This window comes from Mastigoproctus giganteus, chromosome 8 (genome assembly GCF_048544385.1).
Source record: "Mastigoproctus giganteus isolate SK-2022 chromosome 8, ASM4854438v1, whole genome shotgun sequence".
Taxonomy (NCBI): Eukaryota; Metazoa; Arthropoda; class Arachnida; order Uropygi; family Thelyphonidae; genus Mastigoproctus; species Mastigoproctus giganteus.
In genome coordinates, this window is record NC_143582.1 from 213,285,222 (window position 1) to 213,300,411 (window position 15,190).

The window sequence follows — 15,190 nt, forward strand, 5'->3', positions numbered from 1 at the left end:
CTTGTCTAGATGATCCTGCAGTGCTTCTTTAACCAGTGCCTCCATTAATTTTCCTGGAATAGAAGTTAAACTCACAGGTCTATAATTACTTGTTAGTATTAGTAATGGCCGCATGGTGCAAGAAAGCCTATGGCTTATGCTGCACTAGCAAAAAAAAAAAAAAAAAAAAAAAAAAACAAAACAATGATAAAAAAAAAAATAAATAAATAAATAATAATAATTAATAAAAAAAAAGGAAATTAAACCTATCATCCTAGGAGCTTCCCTGACCTGAAGGTACTATCCAGATGACCTTTGAATTTCCCCAAACTGTCAGCCTCTACCACCCATGTAGGCAGCTTATTCCAGTAATTTATAACTCGCTGGCTAAAATAAAACTTCCTGCAGTCCAATCTAAACATTTCCCCCCGTAACTTGAATTTATGTCCCCTAGTTCTAGCATCATTTATAATCTTGAAAATTTCGTCCTCATTCATTTTACTGATGCCTCTCAGAGCCTTAAACACCTCAATCAAATCTCCTCTAAGGTGTCTAGTTTCCAAACTCTGCAACCCACATATTCGAAGTCTTTCATCATAAGGACGCCCTTTTGCCGATCTCACCAGGTGAGTGACCCGTCTTTGCACCCTTTCAAGAAGCTCGATATCTTTCTTTAGGTGTGGTCTCCATACCTGAATGCAGTATTCCGAGTGTTGTCTTACAAAAGCCTTATATAATGGGATTATCACGTCCCTATCTCTACTTGCAAAAGTTCGATAGATCATTGATAGGACACCATGGGCCTTCCTTGCAACCTGTTTACAATGCTCAGAGAATTTCATGCCTGACTGTATCGTAACACCCAAGTCCCTTTCCTCCAGTACTGCGTTTAGTTGAACTTCACCAAGTGAATAAGTTATTTTGGGATTACTGTTTCCCAGGTGTAATACCTTACACTTTGTTGGATTAAAGAATAGCTGCCATTTTTCTGACCATTCCTGAAGTCTATCTAGGTCTCTCTGAAGAAGCTCAGCTTGACAGTGATCATTAACCACTCTACCAATTTTATCTACCAATTTTAACATCAACTGAAAATTTAGACATCACGCCCTCTATTCCTTCATCAATGTCGTTTATGAAAATTAAAAACAACAGTGGTCCTAATACTGATCCTTGGGGAACCCCACTTCTTACATCAACCCAATCTGAGGAATAGCCATTTATCACAACCCTCTGCCCCCTGCCCTGAAGCCATCCTGCTATCCATCTAAGGATTTTCCCAGTGATTCCAACCTTTTCCAGCTTATAAAGCAACCGCTCATGTGGGACTGAGTCAAAAGCTTTGCTGAAATTAAAATAAACAATGTCGAAATTATTCCCTAAATCTAGCTCGTGAGTGACCCTTTCAAAATAGCGAACCAGATTTATAAAACATGATTTTTCCTTTACAAAACCATGCTGATTATCCTTGAGAATTTCAATTCGATCAAAATGATCCTGAATCATTGCCTTTGATCATTGCCTCCATGATTTTCCCTACCACTAAAGTCAGACTGACAGGTCGATAATTTTCCACTTCACTTTTAGAGCCACCCTTATGTATGGGAGATACATTGGCACTTTTCCAATCCAAGGGAATCTCCCCAGAGTCTAGTGGTGCTTGCATAATTAGCCTCAATGGCTCAATGCACTCACTTGCCGCCTCCCTTAAGATTATGGGGTATATTCCATCAACTCCAGGAACCTTACTGGCCTGTAGGCTCGAAAGTTTTTTCGTTAAATAATCTTGTGAAATTTCAATATAATTAATTACATATTTTTCAACTTCGCTCCCACAATTTCCCATTGCCACAAAAGGTTTTTCATTTGTAAATATCGATGCAAAATAACTGTTGAGTTCATCTGCAATGGCAGCTGGTGTATTTAATAATATCGCCTTTCCCTTACGTAAAGGTCCGATTTGGTCTGTCCTGCTCTTCTTGGCATTTATATATGTGAAGAATTCCTTATCCCCCCCTCTTTGCACTGTTTGCTAGTGATTTCTCATAAACTGCCTTTGCCTGTCGAACCTTTTCTGTGGCTCTATTACAGATCACCTTGTAGCTGTTATAGGCTTCAGTACTTTTTATTGCTCTGTAACCTTTCCATGCCACCTTTTTCTGCTCAAGTAATGTGGCAACTTCACTATTCATCCAACTTGGAACCCTCCTTGTGGAGTATTTTTTTAACGGTATATACGCATTCAAGGCATCTGTAATTAATGTTTTAAAAGCATACCACAGTTTAAATGTGTTCATTCTCTGCGCGGTATCTACCCAGTTAATAGAGGCCATGTAGTACCTAAAGGCATCGTAATTTCATTTTCTGATAAAACCCATCCCTTTGCCTTTTACTTGTGAATTGAAGTCACATTTGCATATCTCCAGTCTATGGGTACCTCCCCTGAGTCCAAGGAAGCTCTCATAATTATGGCTAAGGGTTTGCTTACTTCCTTTGCTGTCTCCTTTAATATAACTGGATAGATCCCATCCACCTCAGGTGCCTTTCTTGTGTTTATCTTCAATAATTTCTCCTCCACTTTATTCTCAGTTATTACAAGATTATCCAGCTTACTGCCAGAGTTGAATACACCTCTGGCATTCCCCTCGCTAAATAACTCCTCATGTGTGAATGTCGATGCAAAATATTTATTTAGTTTGTTAGCTACCTGAGCAGGATCATCAACAGTTGACCCATCGATATCAAGTGGACCAATCTGATTCATCCCCTTCCTTCTAGAGTTTACATAAGTAAAGAACTCTTTGCTGTTTTTCTTTGCATCCCTTGCCTCGTAATCTGCCTTCGCCTGCCTAACTTCCTTTGTAACTTGGTTACAGATCAACTTATATCTATCATAGGCTTCTATGTCACGTGTTAATTTATATGTATCCCATGCATTTTTCTTCTCTGCCATATGTCTCATTAGTTCATCTGACATCCATTTAGGCCTAAACCTTGAACAATATTTCTTAGTTGGTATGTAAAGCCTAGTAGCTTCCAAGATAAGTTCTTTTATTTTGCTTCCCATTTTGAATTTGCTGTTGGTAACATCATCAGTTGCTCCCACTGTATAGAATTGAAATACTGTCTCAGACCATCGTAGTCACCATTAAAAAAGCAATAACCCTTCCCTTTACCCCTGATGGTAGTTACCTCTTTGAGTAAATCCCACTTCAGCACACTGTGATTACTGCCACCTAGTGGTTCCTTTATCTGCAGATTCTTAATGCATGAAGAATCACTACTGATAATCAGATCAAGAGTATTACTCGCTCTAGTTGCTTCCCAAACATGCTGATGTAGAAAACAATCATCCAATAAATCCACAAAAGCCTTGCTAGTGTGAGTGACCAACCCACAAATTCCAGTCAATATCTGGGAAATTAAAATCCCCCAATTTAAGACTCTCTCTGATTTACTGGCCCAATCAATTTTCCTGTACATTTTCTTATTATACTCATCAGAATCATTAGGGCTATAGTACACTCCTAATCTCAATTTTGATCTCCCAATGCTTATGTCCCACCAAACTGACTCAACACTGCACTGTCCAGCGATGTTGACTGGCTTCACTTCCTTGGATTTTTTGTGTTTCTTAACTAATAGCATAACCCCTCCTCCCTTCCTATCCTTTCTGTAGACGTTGTACTCCCCAAATTCCAGTTCTGCATTCTTTATATCTGTGTGACACCATGTCTCTGATACCCCAACAATATCTGCCTTTGATGTTTTGAGCAATACCTCAAATTCATCAAATCTATTTACTAAACTCCTAGCATTGGTGTACATGCAAGTATACATGCACCTGTTCTTTTTCTTAGCTACCCTAACAACACAACCCATGTGTTTACTTGTACCCCAATGATTTCCAGAAGTCTCTGAAATATCCTGCATCTTATTTTCCAGGCTGCTGCTCATTCCAATAGAAGCAGTGCAAGAATCACTTTCACCTCTGCCAATGGCTAATGTTAATCTATTAGTCCTTGTATCCCCCCCCCAATCTAGCAGTTTTCCGACCCACCTAACACTGCCTCGATAGCATCAGCAAACATTCTTGCACCCTTTCTATTTAAGTGTATCCCATCCCTGTAGAAGCAGTCTCTCTTGTTAACAAGTACAGACCAGGCTGAAAAAAATTGTATCCCTTGAGCCTTGCACAATGTTTTCAGGGCCGAATTGATCGACAGGGCTCTCATCATATACTCCCTCCTATCGTGTCTGGGCAGAATTGCAGACACTTTCAAATTCAACCCTAATTCACGGCTTTTTTTCAACAGTGACCTGTACTTGCTAAGTAATTCCGCCGGTCTCCTACTCTTAATATCATTAGTGCCAACGTGTACAACTATATCACCTTTTGTGCCCTTAAAAGATGATATCCGCTCTACAACGTCATCAACCTTTGCCCCTGGCAGACATACCCTAGTCCTTATTGCAGCAAGATTAAATACATGATTAAATTAAGCACCCTGCCAACTTTTGTATTAACTGCAAACTCAGACATTAAGCCTGATTATACCTTCATCAATATCATTAATAAAATATTGAAAACAACAAAGGGCCAAATGCTAAATACTGGAAGACTCCACTAATAATAGCAGTGCCCATTGATAACTACTTTCTGTCTTCTCCCACTCAACCATCCTTTTATCCACAGTAGTAGCTTCCAATAATACCACACTTCTCCAATTTGTACAGCAGTCTTTCATGTGAAACAGTATCAAAAGCTTTTCTGTAATTTAAGTATATGAAGTCAAAATTATTTTGCATTATATATTAGCACATCACCAGGATTAACCTTCTATCACTTGCACACTGAATTTTAACAAGGGCATTTGCATGCTGTCTGTGTGATAACCCCCCCCCTCTTTTTGTTATTATCATAAAGAATTATTTTATAGCTTTTTTACTGAATCAAAAACGGTGATCTATTAATTATGATTCATTAAAATTAAAAGACACTGAATGAAAATAAATGGGAGAAACCAATAATAATAATAAAGTTTTTATCATATATTTTTCAAGGATTTTTTCTAGAAATTTCAAGATCTCTGAACCCCAGACTGAAATCCAAATACTTGCATGGCATCTGGTAGAATGTCTGTAATTTTGTCAGCTGTTTGCATTTTTCCAGCAAAATTAGACACCTGTTTCTGGCATCTTGGAAGTTGGAGCATCTAATTCTAGTGTTCTGTTAATTATGATTTGCGAAACTCAATTGCAAAAAACATCTAACAAAAAATAAACCAGAGAAACAAATAATATTAAAGACAAATGTAATTAATGACACAAGTGGCATATTGTAAAATGATGTGATATTTTATAAAATGTACTGGTTTTGAAACTATTCCAGATTGTACAATGATGTGTTTTTTTATAAGATGTACTGGATTTTAAACTATTCCAAATTGTAAAGTGCCAATTTTTACAGAATATATAAAAATTAGAGTAAAAGTTTTATTTATCAAACTCTACAACAAAACACTGCTGTAATAAAACTAGATACAAAAATAGTCTGTTAAATATGACAAATACTTACCAACATTCTTTCACTAATCAGTAGAATAAATAATTCTCCACACTCTTCACAATAGTAATTGAAACTCTTATTAGACCATCCAGTGCATTGCATCTAATTCTAGAAGATATAAATCCAGATATTTCCACTTCTAATAATCCTAAAGTGACCATGAAATGTTTGTTTATTATTATTATTATTTATTATTATTATTATTAGCCATATGGTGCAGGGAAGCCTGAGGCTTATGCTGCACCAGCCAAAAAAAAAAATTCTCGAGTTACCCTGAGAGAGAGAGAGATTGACAGAAGTAGAAAGGAATCACCAAGAAAGAGGAGAATGATGATATCCAGCTCAGGACCCTGGATGTGCCAAGCCCATACTCACCAGTGTGAGCCGATATTAAAGTATTTTTATAAAAGAAGATAATATAAGCATTTACTCTATGTAGCTTATTAAAGACAGTTATCCATATATTGTGCAACCAACTTGTCAACAGTGTGTATCCAGATGACTATGGTAACAGAGCACACAATGTCATTGAATATGGAGTGAGATATTTTTAAACAGGGGGCAGAAAGCAGTTTCACCATAACAGTAGTGGTATTTAAGGGGTGGTTAAGTGGTATTTAAGGAGAAAAAAGTATGGAATTTAATAATGAAGTGCATAATATGGGTTTTTCCTGAGAGGAATGTGTATTTATTTTGGGACATTACCTATATTCAAATAATTTTTGCAATGCCAAGAGATATTCAATAATACCCAAGCATTGAATAAGCCTGTACAGAATAAGACATAAAAAAAATATAGAAAACTGCATTCATGCCACTGATGAACTTATTCTTCATAGAATTGCATTAAGTATAGTAGAAAAGTGAATGTATGTCTATACATGTAAGGTTGACAATTCTGACACCTTCCATAACAGTTTTAATTAAATTTTGTATTTGTTTTAAAAATTTTTGTATTGCAAACTGGACATTTTAATTAGATAATCCTGTTTGAATGATAACTCTTTCTATTTTTAGTTTTTCACTATCTGCTGGAAGGTGGAAAACGTGTTAATTGAAATTAAAACTTATTTCATGATATATAATAAACTACACAAATTTAAGTTCTAATACAATAAATTTATCATGCTATTGGGTATGTGAATCTAGAAAAAAATAAAATCAAAAATTTAGTCCCATTCCTATGATTTTCCTTAACAGAAAGATTATTGCGGGCAAGTTGCTACAGAGGGTGGTAATCAATGGATGCTGCTCTTCATGGACTAATGTTATAAGGGGAGTTCCCCAGAGTTCGGTGCTAGGCCCACTGTTGTTTTGTTGTATCCATCAATGATATTGATGAAGGTATATCAGGCATATTGTTGTACACGTTGGAACTAATGACATTAAGAGTAAGAGATCTGCAGATTTACTCAACAAGTACAGGTCAATGTTGAAAAAAAGTCATGAGTTAGGGTTGAATGTGAAAGTGTCTGCAATTCTGCACAGACACGATAGGAGGGAGTATATGATGAGAGCCCTGTCGATCAATTCGGCCCTGGAAAGATTGTGCAAGGCTCAAGGGGTAGAATTTTTTTCAGCCTGGTCTGTGCTTGTTGACAGGAGACTGCTTCTACAGGGATGGAGTATACTTAAACAGAAAGGGTGCAAGAATATTCACTGATGCTATCGAGGCAGTGTTAGGTGGGTCAGAAAACTGCTAGCTTGGGGGATACACAGACTAAAAGGTTAACAGGGGCTGCAGGCAGAGGCAAAAGTGATTCCTGCACTGCTTCTATTGGAATGAGCAGCAGCATGGAAACCAAGGCAATAGAGATTTCCAGGACTGCTGGGAGTCATAGTGGAACAAATAAATACACGGGCTGCGTTAGGGTAACTAAGAATAGAAACAAGTGCATGTATACTTGCATGTACACCAATGCTAGGAGTATAGTTAATAAATTTGATGAACTTGAAGTCCCAGTCAAGACATCAAAGGCAGATATTGTTGGGATATCAGAGAAGTAGTGTCACACAGATATAAGCAGTGCAGAATTGGAATTTTGGGGGGAAAAATGTGTACAGAAAGGAGAGGCAGGACAGGAAGGGAGGAGGGGTTATGCTGTTAGTTAAGAAACACAAAATCTAAGGAAGTGCATCCAATTGATGTTGGTGGACAATGCAATGTTGGGGCTGGTTGGTGTGACATAAGCAAAATGAGAGTAGGTGTGGGTTATAGGCCTAATGAATCTGATGAGTATAAGGAGAAATTGTGCAGAGAAACAGAGTGGGCCAGTAAATCAGAATGTCTTATAATGGGAGGATTTTAACTTTCCGGATATTGACTGGAACTTGTGGGTTGGTCACTCACACACTAGCAAGACTTTTTTGGATTTATTGGATGACTGCTTTCTACAGCAGGATATTCGAGAGGCAACCAGAGGGAGTAATACCCTTGATCTGATTATCAGCAGTGATTATTCATGCATTAAGAATTTGCAGATAAAGGAACCACTGGGTGACAGTGATCACAAAGTACTGATGATATGGGAATTACTTAAAGATGTAACAACCATCAAGGCTAAAGGGAAGGGCTTTTGCTTTCATAAAGGTGACTACAGGGGTCTCAGACATTTTTTAAATTCTGTACAGTGGGATCAACTTAGATGTTACCAATGTTGAATTCTAAATGGGAAGCCTTCGGGGACTTAATCTTGGAAGCTACTAGGCTTTTCATTCCAACTAAGAAATACTGTTCAAGGTTCAGGCCTAAATGGATATCAGATGAATTAATGAGGCAGAGCAGAAAAATGTATGGGATGCATATAAATTATCATGTGACACAGAAGTCTAAAGCAGATATAAGCTTGTCTGTAATTAAGTCACAAAGGAGGTTAGGTGGGCAAAGACAGATTACAAGAAATTTTTGGCAAAGGATGAAAAGAAAAACAGCAAAGAGTTCTTTACTTATGTAAACTCTAAAAGGAAAGGGATGAATCAGATCGGACAACTGAACATAGATGGGTTGACTATTGATGATCATGCTCAGGTAGCTGATAAACTGAATGAGTATTTTGCAACTACATTCACAAATGAAGAGTTATTCAATGAGGAGAATGTAAAATGTTTATCAAATGCTAACAGCGGGCTAAGTGATTTTGTAATAACTGAGAGCAAAAGTATAGGAGAAATTGTTGAAGTTAAACATAAGGAAAGCACCTAGGGTGGACAGAATCTATCCAGTTATAATAAAGGAGGCAGCAAAGGAAGTAAGCAAACCCTTAGCCATAATTATGAGAGCTTCCTTGGACTCAGGGGAGGTCCCCATGGACTGAAGGTGTGCAAATGTATCACCAATTCACAAAGGGGGTTCAAAGGTGACACAAGTAACTATATCCCTGTTAGTTTAACTTGTGTTCCAGGGAAAATAATGGAGTCACTGGTTAAAGAAGCATTACAGGATCTTCTAGACTGCAGTAATAGTTAAAACACAGCATATGTTTGTTAAAGGGCGGTCTTGTCTGACCAATTTGATTGGATACTATGATGTGGTCACAAAGGAACTGAATGTCAAAAATAATTTTGATATCATATACAGGCATACCTCGAATAACGAATAGGATGCGTTCCACGAAATTACTTCGTTAAGCGAAACTTCGTTTTCAGAGGTAAAAATACTATGGCCAGAATAGGGATACGTTCCTACGTAAAGAAAACGAAAAGCTTTTTTTTTTGAACAAAGAAAAGTTTTATTAAATAAACAGTCAACTTACATACAAAGTGAAATCACATTTTAAAATATGAGTCTAAAGTTGATTGCTTATGCTGTTTTTCTCTTTCATTTAACAATTGTCTATACGGAGTTATTGCATTTAACACTGATCGCTTAACAATAAAACTTCTTCCTAAATCAGGATCATTTTCACTAAAAAAATTTAAAACGTTTTCAATGTCATTTAAGCACCTTTTTAAATCTTTGGTTGTTAACACTTTTTCGGCAGGAACTTCTTTAACTTCGTCTTCATTATCTTTGTCTTCGTTGCTAACAAGGTTTTCTAAATCTTCCACTGAAAAACCATCATCTTCTGCATTCAATAAATTTCTAACATCCTCTTCATCGACATTTTCGAAACTTATTGATTGAGCCATCTGGATAACTTAATTTCTAATTTCTTGGATGTTATTTTCTTCTTCTAGTTTCAACTTCTGGCCATATTTTGCGCCAAACTCCATTTAAGCATTTCTTAGTGACTTCTTTCCAAGAACTATCAATGTTTTAAATTGCATTTTTAATGGTGTAGTTTTTCCAAAAAGTTTTAACTGTCATTTCCTCTTTATCCTCTAGTTCAGTTAAATTGCTTAATGTTCGACGCAGATAATAAGCTTTAAATGATGCTATTACTCCCTGATCCAATGGTTGAATCAGGGAAGTTGTTTGCTGGAAGAAAAAAACTTTGACAGGAATGCATGTGTCCAACGTGTTAAGATCAGTAGGATGTCCCGGAGCATTGTCTAACAACAAAAGAGCTTTTTCTTCAAAGTTGTTTTTTTTTTTTGACAATACCGTTTTACTTCAGGACAAAAGTGGTTAACAAACCAATCAGTAAATAACTCCTTGGTAACCCACGCTTTTCTATTTGCTTTCCATATTACAGGTAAATTCATTTTTATGTTACCTTTTAATGCCCTCGGATTTTCTGAATGGTAAACTAATAACAATTTTAATTTATAATCGCCAGAGGCATTTGATCCAAAGAGTAACGTTAAACGGTCTTTGGCTGCTTTGAACCCAGCAGCTGATTTTTCTTCAATAGAAATGAAGCTTTTTTGTTTGTAGCCGTTTCCAGAACAAACCGCTTTCGTCAACATTGAACACCAAATTTGGTGGAAAATTTTCACGTTCAATTATTTCCTTTAGTTTTTCTGGAAACTTCTCCTGTTAATTTTACACTATGAATCCTGGCCCGTTTTTTAAATTTCTCGAACCAACCACGAGAAGCCGCAAAGGGTTCCGTAATTTCTTCAGTTTGTTTAGATTTCAGGTGATTAAACTGGAATATTTTTTTTTATGTTAAATGGGGCTTGAAATTGCGGACTTCGTTATATCGAAGCTTCGTTATCAGAGGTAACGTTAATCGAGGTATGCCTGTACTTGGATTTCAAGAAATCTTTTGATACCGTTGCACATGGAAGACTACTGTACAAATTGGAGAGAAGTATGGCATTAAGGGGAAGTTGCTACATTGGATAAAGAGATGGTTGAGTGGGAGACAACAGAGAGTGGTAATCAACGGACACTGCTCTTCATGGACAAATGTTATTAGTAGAGCTCCCCAGGGTTCGGTGCTGGGTCCATTGTTGTTTTGTGTATTCATAAATGATATTGTTGAAGGTATATCAGGATTAATGTCCAAGTTTGCAGATGGTACAAAAGTTGGCAGGGTTGTTAACAACAGTAAAGACAGTATGCTACTCCAACTGGATCTAAACAAGTTGGGCAAATGGGATGAGAAGTGGCTACTGAAGTTTAACATTGACAAAGGCAAAGTACTGCATATGGGTAGCAATAACCCAACAGAAATATACCAACTGTGTGATACTACACTCAGGGAAGTGGAAAGTGAAAAAGACCTCGGGGTAATTGTGCAGTCAAATATGAAGTTTGCTGACCAGTGCAGACAGGCTGCAAGTGCAGGTCATGGAGTCTTGTCAATGATATATATGAATTTTGCTAGCATGGTCAGGGAGGTGATAATCCCGTTGTACAAGGTAATTGGTCTGGTCAGGGCACACCTAGAGTACTGTGTACAAGTCTGAAGGCTTCATTTCAGGAAGGATGTAGAGTTGCTAGAATGAGTACAAAGAAGGGCAACAAGATTGATGAGAGGAACAAAGGGGTGTTCTTAACAAGATAGGCTTAAGTTCTGTAAATTGCAGTGCATGGAGAGTAGGCACCTGGGAGGTGATCTGATTGAGGTATATAAGGCCTTGAATGGGTTGAGCAAGCTGAATGCTGATGGGGTTCTTCCTCTTGCTCAGATTAAGAACCTGAGGGGGCACAGATTCAAATTGAGGAAAACAGTTGTAGAATAGATGTGTGGAAATTTGCTTTTAGCCAGTGGGTGGTTGATTGTTGGAACAGATTTCCATCTTTTGTTCTGGAAGTTGATAGCCTAAATAAATTTAAGGCTGAGCTGAACAGACATTTGGAATGAACGGAGGAATGAAATTAGAGGGGGGGGGGTTTCAGTTTTTTTTGGCTGATGCTGCATAAGCTTGCTTTCTTGCATTGTATGCCTTTACTAATGCTAATGACAGTAAAGACACTACACTACTTCAACTGGATCTAGATAAGTTGGGAAATGGGCTGAGAAGTGGCAACTGAAATTTGACATTGACAAATGCAAAGTACTGCATATGGGTAGCAGTAACCCAAGAGAAACGTACCAACTGTGTGGTACTACACTCAAGGAAGTGGAGAGCAAAAAAGACCTGGGGGTAATTGTGTAGTCAGATATGAAGTTTGCAGAGCAGTGCAGATGGGCTGCCAGAGCAGGTCATGCAATCTTGGCAATGACATATAGGAATTTTGCTAGCAGCGACAAGGAGGTGATTATTCCGTTGTATAAGGCAATGGTAAGGCCACACCTTGAATATTGTGTATAAGGAGGCCTCATTTTAGGAAGGATGCAGAGTTGCTAGAATGAGTACAAAGTAGGGCAACAAGGTTGGTGAGGAGAACAAAGGGGTGCTCTTACCAAGATAGGCTTAAGTTCTGCAAATTGCAGTGCCTAGAGACTAGGCACATGCGAAGTGATCTGATTGAGGTGTATATGGCCTTGAACAGGTTGAGCAGGCTCAATGGGATTCTTCCTCTTGCTCAGATTAAGAACCTGAATGGGGGACATAGATTCAAACTAAGGAAAAACAGTTGTAGAAAAGATGTGCAGAAATTTGCCTTTAACCAGCGGGTAGTTGATTACATCTCTTGTTGTAGAAGTTGATAGCGTAAGTAAATTTAAGGCTGAGCTGGACAAGCATTTGGAGTGAAATGGGAGGGGGTTTTTTTTTTTTTTGGCTGATGCTGCATAATCTTGCATCACATGCCTCTGCTAATGCTAAGTGCACTCTTTTGTTCCCTTCACCAATCTGGTTGCCCTTCTCTGCACCTGTTCCATCAGATCTACATCCTTCCTAATGTGAGGCCTCCAGACCTGTATTAGGTATTCACAATGAGACCAAACCATTTCCTTGTACAGAGATAATCACCTCCTTCCCCTGCTAGCAAAGTTTCTGTATATCACTGACAAAGCCACATGTGCTATTCAGGCAGCATGTCTGCACTGCTCAGAGAATTTCATATCTGACTGCACAATTACCCCCAAGTCTTTTGCATTTTCTACTGCTCTGAGTGTAAAATTTTTCAATTTTAAACTTCAACTGCCATTTCTTGCTCATCAACCTGATTTTTCTAGATCTTGTTGCAGTAGCTCTCACCCTGATTACTGTCATTAACCACACTGCATCTCTGTATCATCTGCAAACCTAGAAGTTAAGCCTGATATACTTTTATCAATATCATTGATAAATATTGAAAACAACAATGGGCCCAGCACTGTACCGTGGAAGACTCCACTAATAACATTAGTCCACGAAGAGCAGTACCCACTGATAACCTCTCTCTCTCTCTCTTCCCTCTAAACCATCCCTTTATCCATAGCAGTAACTTGCCTTTATTACCACATTACTCCAGTTTGTACAACAGTATCAAAAACTTTCCTCCAAGTATATGATAACAGAATTATTTTTTTGAATCCATTTCCTTGGTCACTGCATCATAATATCCAATCAGATTGGTCAGACAAGACTGCAATTTAACAAATCTATGCTGTGACTGCAGTATAATTGCATTCCTATTTAGATGGTCCTACATTACCTCTTTAACCAGAGACTCCATTATTTTCCCTGGATCAGAGATTAAACTGTCAGGTCTATAATTACTCATGTCACCTTTCGATCCCTCTTCGTGAATTGGGAACTCCTTTGCACATCTTCAGTCCCCGGGGACCTTCCCTAAATCCAAGACTGCTCTCATAATTATGGCCAAAAGTTTGCTTAACCCTTTTGCTGCCTCCCTTAATATAACTGGTCAGATTCCATTCACTCCATATGCCTTTTTTTTATGTTTAACTTTGATTTCTCTTCGACTTTCAGTTATTACAAAATCATTTAGCTCCCCATTAGAGTTTAATGAACTTCTGGCATCCCCTTCCCTAAAAGAATTTCTCATGTGTGAATGTAGATGCAAAATACCAATTCAGCTTGTCAGAAACCTGAGCAGGGTCATCTACAGTTAACCCACTGACATCAAGTGGCCCAATGTGATTCAACCCCCTTTCTCCTACTGTTAATACAAGCATAGAAGTCTTTGCTGCTGTTCTTTGCATTCTTTGTCAGAAACTTCTCATAATCTGCCTTAGCTTGCCTAAACTCCTTTGTGACTTCATTACAGATTAATTTCTATATACCACAGGCTTCTCTATCATCTGATAATTTATATGCATCTCATGCAGTTTTCTTCTGTGCCACGTGTCCCAATAGTTCTTTTGACATCCATTTAGGTCTAATCCTTGAACAGTATTTCTTCATTGGTAAGAAAAGCCTAGTAGCTTGTATGCTTACATCCCTGAATGCTTCCCATTTAGAATTTGCTGTTGGTAACACCATCAGATGGTCCCACTACATAGAATTGAAATATGTGTCCTCTACTAACTTACTAATGTTTTTAATTGAATAACATCACCAAAAGTGGTGAATCTATTATTCATTAAAAGCTCAAACACAACTATTACAGCTGTTTTGAGTATTCTGGAATCTCTTCAGGTAACAGCTGGCCTCAATTAGCAACTGCATCAAACAGGGAAAAATATACTGAGTATAAATGAAATAAAAAAAATCCTGCTCTGTACTGCTTTGAAATCCACTTAAAATGTTTTGAAGGGACCAAACAATATGGAACTCGTAAATGGGAAAGCATCTTAATAGGGTGGAAATATTTTTTTTGAGTGTCAAGAAAATTCTCATTACAGAACTGAATTGTTCGCATTTTATTGTTTTGTTGAGCAAGTACAGTTAACAAAACTGATTGAATTTTTTAACAGCAAAATGAAGAGTTGATGCAAAGAAATGCACATGCATTAGTAGTCACTATACATCACAGATTATAAAATTCTCTATGGCTGCACAGCAATGTGAACATAAGAAAGAAAAGTTCATAAGATACACTTGAAATGAAAAGGCTTAAGACCCTATGCTTCCACCCCTGCTCAAGTGAATTCCATCTTTACAAAAAAAAATACCCACTGTTAATTGCAGCTCTTACCAGGTCCCTCGGCAGAAACCTGGGCAAGAAAAATGTAACTTAGATCCTTCCTATTGTTACTTAAGTGAAGGAACTGCTTTCTGTTTCCAGTAACACTTAGGGATTTCCTATTTTGTAGGTACAGTACTACTTGAATTTTTACACTGCAATAATTTCAACTTACCATTAGGAAATAAACTTTACTGAAATATGTTATTTAAATAACTCAATGCAATAAATAAATGTATCAAGAAAAAACAAGTAAAAATTCTGAGCAAAGGCTTCATACTATGAAAGTTTAA

General features: G+C 37.5%; 1 protein-coding gene across 1 annotated transcript in view; it reads right to left on the reverse strand.

Annotated features, from left to right (window-relative positions):
* LOC150082252 (MAGUK p55 subfamily member 7-like) overlaps positions 1-5,644 on the reverse strand; it is a 199,411-nt gene extending 193,767 nt beyond the window's left edge. The window contains exon 1 of the mRNA XM_090380462.1: positions 5,558-5,644. The gene's annotated coding sequence lies outside the window, so the exon portion shown is untranslated. The remainder of the gene's footprint in view (positions 1-5,557) is intronic.
* Positions 5,645-15,190: the final 9,546 nt, after the last annotated feature.